The sequence below is a fragment of the Lathyrus oleraceus genome, chromosome 7 (genome assembly GCF_024323335.1).
Source record: "Lathyrus oleraceus cultivar Zhongwan6 chromosome 7, CAAS_Psat_ZW6_1.0, whole genome shotgun sequence".
NCBI classification, from domain to species: domain Eukaryota; kingdom Viridiplantae; phylum Streptophyta; class Magnoliopsida; order Fabales; family Fabaceae; genus Lathyrus; species Lathyrus oleraceus.
This window is the reverse complement of record NC_066585.1, coordinates 532,649,562-532,655,561: the sequence shown is the minus strand read 5'-3', so window position 1 is coordinate 532,655,561 and position 6,000 is coordinate 532,649,562.

The window sequence follows — 6,000 nt, the reverse complement described above, 5'->3', positions numbered from 1 at the left end:
CGAGAATGGGGTATCAGAATTCGTTAAGTTTGTCGTTGCGCACGCCGAAGACCCCAGTAGAATGATATGTCCTTGCTTGGGTTGTTGTTATGGGAAACGGGTTGACGCAGTTCAGTTGACATCGCATCTAATGAGGCATGGAATTGATCGAAGTTATACATGTCGGAATTTGCATGGTGAGAAAAGTAACGATAATGTTGAACCGGGGGATAGTACGACCTATGCCTCAAACTATAGTGGCGCAGATACATACGATTGTGATCGAGTTGAAGAGATTGCAGAAGCACTTGAAGGAGATCTTAAGGATTGTCCCGAAATGTTTGAGAGGTTGGTAAGTGATGCAGAGAAACCTTTGTATGATGGTTGCACTAAATTCACAAGATTGTCTGCGGTATTAAAGTTGTACAACTTAAAGGCGGGCAATGGGTGGTCAGATAAAAGTTTCACAGAGTTATTAGCCCTTTTGAAAGATATGCTTCCTGAGGATAATGTTCTTCCCAATCGAACATATGAGACCAAAAAGATGTTGTGCTCTATTGGCATGAGCTATGATAAGATACATGCATGTCCAAACGATTGCGTTTTGTTTCGAAATGAGTATGCATCGTTAAATGAGTGTCCTAAATGCGGTGTCTCGCGATATAAGAACAAGTTGTCTCCAGCAAAAGTCTTGTGGTATTTTCTGTTATTCCGAGATTTAGACGCATGTTTCGTAGTGAAACCGATTCAAGACACTTGACCTGGCATGCAGATGAAAGAATTATAGATGGAAAGTATCGACATCCGGCAGATTCACCACAGTGGTTGAAAATTGATAATGATTATCCTGAATTTGGAGAAGAATCAAGAAACCTTCGCTTGGCATTATCTACTGATGGAATGAACCCACACGGTATCCAGAGTATCTCACACAGTACATGGCCTGTGATTATTATGATTTATAATCTACCTCCATGGCTATGTATGAAGCGTAAGTACATGATGTTGTCTATGTTGATTTCTGGACCTAAACAACCAGGGAATGACATAGACGTGTACTTGAAGCCCTTAATCGAAGATTTAAAGATTTTGTGGGAGACCGGTGTGGAGGTTTATGATGGATATAGGAAAGAAAGTTTCAACTTGAGGGCGATGTTGTTTGGCACAATTAATGATTTTCCAGCATACGGAAATCTATCAGGGTATAGCATAAAAGGTCAATGTGCGTGTCCTATTTGTGAAGATAAAACAGATTGGAAGCGCTTGGAGTTTGGTCAGAAGAATGTCTTTCTCGGTCATCGGAGATTCTTAAATTCAAATCATCACTACCGTGGATGGAGAAAGGCGTTCAATGGAGAGACAGAACAAGGCAGAGCTCCACCTATATTGACGGGTGATCAAATTTTTGAAAAGGTGAAAGATTTGGATACTCAGTTTGGCAAGCCTTTTGCCCACACACTTGTCAAAAGTGGGTGGAAGAAGAGGTCAGTTTTTTTTGAATTTCCGTATTGGAAGTCCTTGTATGTGAGACATTTTCTTGATGTTATGCATATTGAAAAAAATGTATTTGAAAGTGTTATTGGCACGTTACTCAATATACAAGGAAAGTCTAAGGATGGCCTTAAGGCAAGAAAGGACTTGATAGCGATGGGAATAAGAACTGAATTAGGACCCTTGAAGAAAGGAAAACGAACATATCTACCTCCTGCTGCTTATACTCTATCTAGAAAAAAACATTGTGTAAGTTTCTAAGTGAAGTTAAAGTTCCAGAAGGGTACTCTTCAGATATTAGAAGACTTGTGTCTATGAAAGACCTCAAGTTAAAGAGTTTAAAGACCCATGATTGCCATGTTATAATGGAACATTTTCTCCCAATAGGTATACGTTCTATTCTTCCAGAAAAAGTAAGAAGCTCTATAACTAAGTTGTGTTCTTTCTTCAAGTCAATTTGCAGTAAGGTGATCAATCCTGCGATCTTACCAATGTTGCAAAAAGAAATCGTTATTACTTTGTGTGAGCTTGAAATGTTTTTTCCTCCATCATTTTTTGACATAATGGTACATCTAGTTGTTCATCTTGTGAAAGAGACACAATTGTGCGGACCAGCTTATATGAGATGGCTGTACCCTGTTGAACGTTATATGAAAATATTAAAAGGGTACGTGAAGAACCGAAGTCGACCAGAAGGTTGTATGGTTGAAAGATACATTGTTGAAGAAGCGATTGAGTTTTGTACTGAATATTTGTCTAATGTTCAGTCAATCGGACTCCCCAAGTCTCAGCTTGTCGAAAAGAAAGAAGGAAAAAATCTAATTGGAAATAAAATCGTGGCAGTATCAAGGGTCGAACGGGATCAAGTGCATTTGTATGTTCTGCACAATGAGAATGAGGTTGAGCCGTATGTTGAAATTCACAAGGATGTTCTCCGAGGTTTAAATCCCAATAGAAATGAAAATTGGATAGTACGAGAGCACAATCGATGTTTTATACCTTGGTTAAGGATCATATTTATTCAAAGTATTATTCAGATCCCGCTTCAATAACAGAAAGGTTGAGATGCTTAGCATATGGTCCAAGTTTCCATGTTTTTTCTTATAGCGCATACGCGATTAATGGATACACATTTTATACCAAAGAACAACATGATAAAAGTACTATGCAGAATAGTGGTGTCACCGTGGTAGCTGAAGCAATGCACATATCAAGTGTGAAGGACTTAAACCCCAAATTTGCAAATCTGTCGTATTTTGGTGTTATCGAGCGCATTTGGGTGTTTGATTATGAGAAGTTTCAGATTCCTATATTTGGTTGCAAGTGGGTTGAAAATAATAACGGCATTCGAATGGATAAGTCAGGATTTTTGCAAGTGGATCTTAATAGGGTGGGATACAAAGATGAGTCTTTTATTCTAGCCTCTCAAGCTAGACAAGTGTTCTATGTCAATGATTTGAAAAGTACGAAATGGTCTATAGTTCTTTTTTCCAACAAAGTAATTGATGAAAACACTGGAGATCAAGGTGATATTGATGTTGAGATTGAATCGTTTACCAGAAATGATCAAGATGAGAATATTATATCAAATGATTCATATATTAGAAATGATCATAATGAGGGTATTTGGATCAATCTAACCGTCCGTGTTGTTAAGAGACATGTAGAACATATTCCAACCAAGAAAAGAAAGAGAACTTAGTGAAAAAGGTACAGGTCAAATGATTTTAATTGTTTTCTTTATTACAGGTAAAATGACTTTTATGATTTTAATTGTTTTTACATTTGTCATCTGATTTTAATTGTTTTCTTTATTACAGGTAAAATGGCTATTATGAAGTCAATCATTCGTGCAAGAGACAAGGGTGTAAAATTTGAAGTACATTGGAGTGCTGAAGACCAACTAATTTTTTTTCATCAGGCTTGTGTCTCAATAGAGGATGGGTATCTACCTAAAGTTACTTTTGTAGTGGTCCAAAAGAGACATCACACCCGTCTCTTTCCTGTCAACCCCAAAGAGACCGATAGAAGTGGAAATATTATGCCAGGTTTTTTCAATATATTTCTCAACGCAGCTGGTATATATTATCATTTGAATTTATCGCTTTTTGCTGATTTTGTTGTTCTAAATTGTCAAAGGAACCGTGGTAGACACCAGCATTTGTCACCCAAGGGAATTTGATTTTTACCTTAACAGCCATGCAGGAATTCAGGTAATATTAGCTATGTCATTTAACTTTATGCCATTGTTTACTATTTGTTGCTCAATCGCCTTTTGACAGTTCTGTGTTATTTGCATTTGGACGTGTTCTTTTTGCAGGGGACTAGTCGACCAACGCATTATCATGTGCTGTATGATGAAAATAAATTCACTGCAGACCAGCTACAGAGTTTGACCAATAACTTGTGCTAAACGTAATGATATGATTTGCTTTTTTAATCTTAATTAATGTTTTCTAAACTTGTACTGTTTTCATTTAATTTTAGAAGCCTTCTGATACTATTTTTTTCCATTCAGTTATGCGAGGTGTACTCGATCTGTCTCAATAGGTTTGTTACTCGATTCCCTTTGCTTGTTTTTGTTTTAGGCTATACAAAACTTTAGTTTAACAAAAATGTTATCTTGTATGCAGTTCCTCCTGCCTATTATGCACACTTGCTATTATTCATCATGGGTGGATGGGCGTTATTTTGTTTAGTATTGTTAGAACTACTAGACAACTTTTGGATACAGTGGTCACTGGGTGTTGGTTGCTATGGATCTTTCGAGACTAATAGTGTATATTGTTGTTGTACTTTTACTAAATCATGAATATGTTGTTGTATATTGTTGATCAAAGAATCATATATTAATGTTGTATATATGGAGGATTAATGTTGTATATAAATGGATTCATGTTGTATATATCAATGGATTAATGGTGTATAACATTGGATTAAAGGATGAAATCAATATGAATTTTACACTTTTGCAGCATGCGAACAGGTTACCAATTAAATATACACTGTTTTTCAAACAAATTTTTTTAAAATAACTAACACTTTAGAGGGCGCTTTGTCCAGAAAGCGCCCTCTAAACACTTTACATTGACAACTTTAGAGGGCGCTTTTTCCTGAAAGCGCCCTCTAAACACTTTACATGGACAACTTTAGAGGGCGCTTTTTCCTGAAAGCGCCCTCTAAACACTTTACATTGACAACTTTAGAGGGCACTTTTTCCTGAAAGCGCCCTCTAAACACTTTACATTGACAACTTTAGAGGACGCTTTTTCCAGAAAGCGCCCTCTAAGGTGTCCCTTTATGGACCATTCCAGAGGGCGTTTTTTTCTGAAAGCGCACTATAATGTGGCCACTTTAGACAGCGCTTTCTCCAGGAAAACAAAGCGCTGTCTTTACCTATGCCAGCGCCACTTTAGAGGGCGCTTAAAAGCGCTGTTATAGGCCAAAATAAGCGCCCTCTTTTCCCTTATTTGGCGTAGTGACTACTTACTATTAATTTTACTATCTTTTTCTCTAAAAAAAATTCTAATTTGAGAATCTTACATTTTTTCTTTACTACGGAAAATAATTGCAGGGAAAAAGAAAATACTTCGAATAAAGATTTCATGTTCGGCATTCCTCTTAAAGAACGTCATTGATTACATAGTATCAATAGTATTTTGCATGCTTCGATATAATTTTGAATATCTTTGTTTACCATTTTCAAAATGTAATAATATTATTTTTAATGCGACCTACAATAGAAACCTCATAAAAAGAAAAACTGACACTTATTTTTCTCTGCTGTGCGCATTAAAAAAAGCGGGCAGACGGGCACGAGAGTGCCCGTCTGAACGCTAGTATAGATAAAGCGAATACAAAATTTTAGTATGATCTTAATTTATTCCTTAATTACCCTCAACTTTCATTAAAAGAATAATCAATCAGTTATTTTATATAAAAAACCGTAATTGCATCTATAACTACTCTCATTAATTTTTCAAAACAACTCTCTCTCAAATATACTGTTTTTTACAAAATGTTGTCATGGAAAACTAGTTCATTTCAATTGAACTGAAAAAAGAGAGCAAGAATGGATTATGCATATAATAAGTGAAAACTATAATTTAAAGTTTTATTGAAAATCTTAGTTTTTAACATGAGGGAGATGTTAATGTGTACGGAGAGAGATAAAGGGAAGAAATTATGTAATCCTTTTTATTTCTTATATGTTTTTTTTTTATCTTTTCAAAAGATTGTTTATTGAATTAACAAGTATACTGGGAGATTATTGTGTTGCTTTCATAATTGCTTATAAAATTCGCTTTCAAAATAACATTACACGCGTACATAAGGATAACTTAATAACCAAATACACATGTTGTTGATTGGTTTTTATATGATGCACATAGCAGAAAAAAGAGAAAAGAGGGAGAGAGAGTTCTGATTTTGATTATATGGTTGACCTTCCTATTAAGCAACCATGTTACTTAATATTTCTCTTTTAAAGTTTATGTTTATTTGCTTAATAAACTGTGAGAAACATATTTT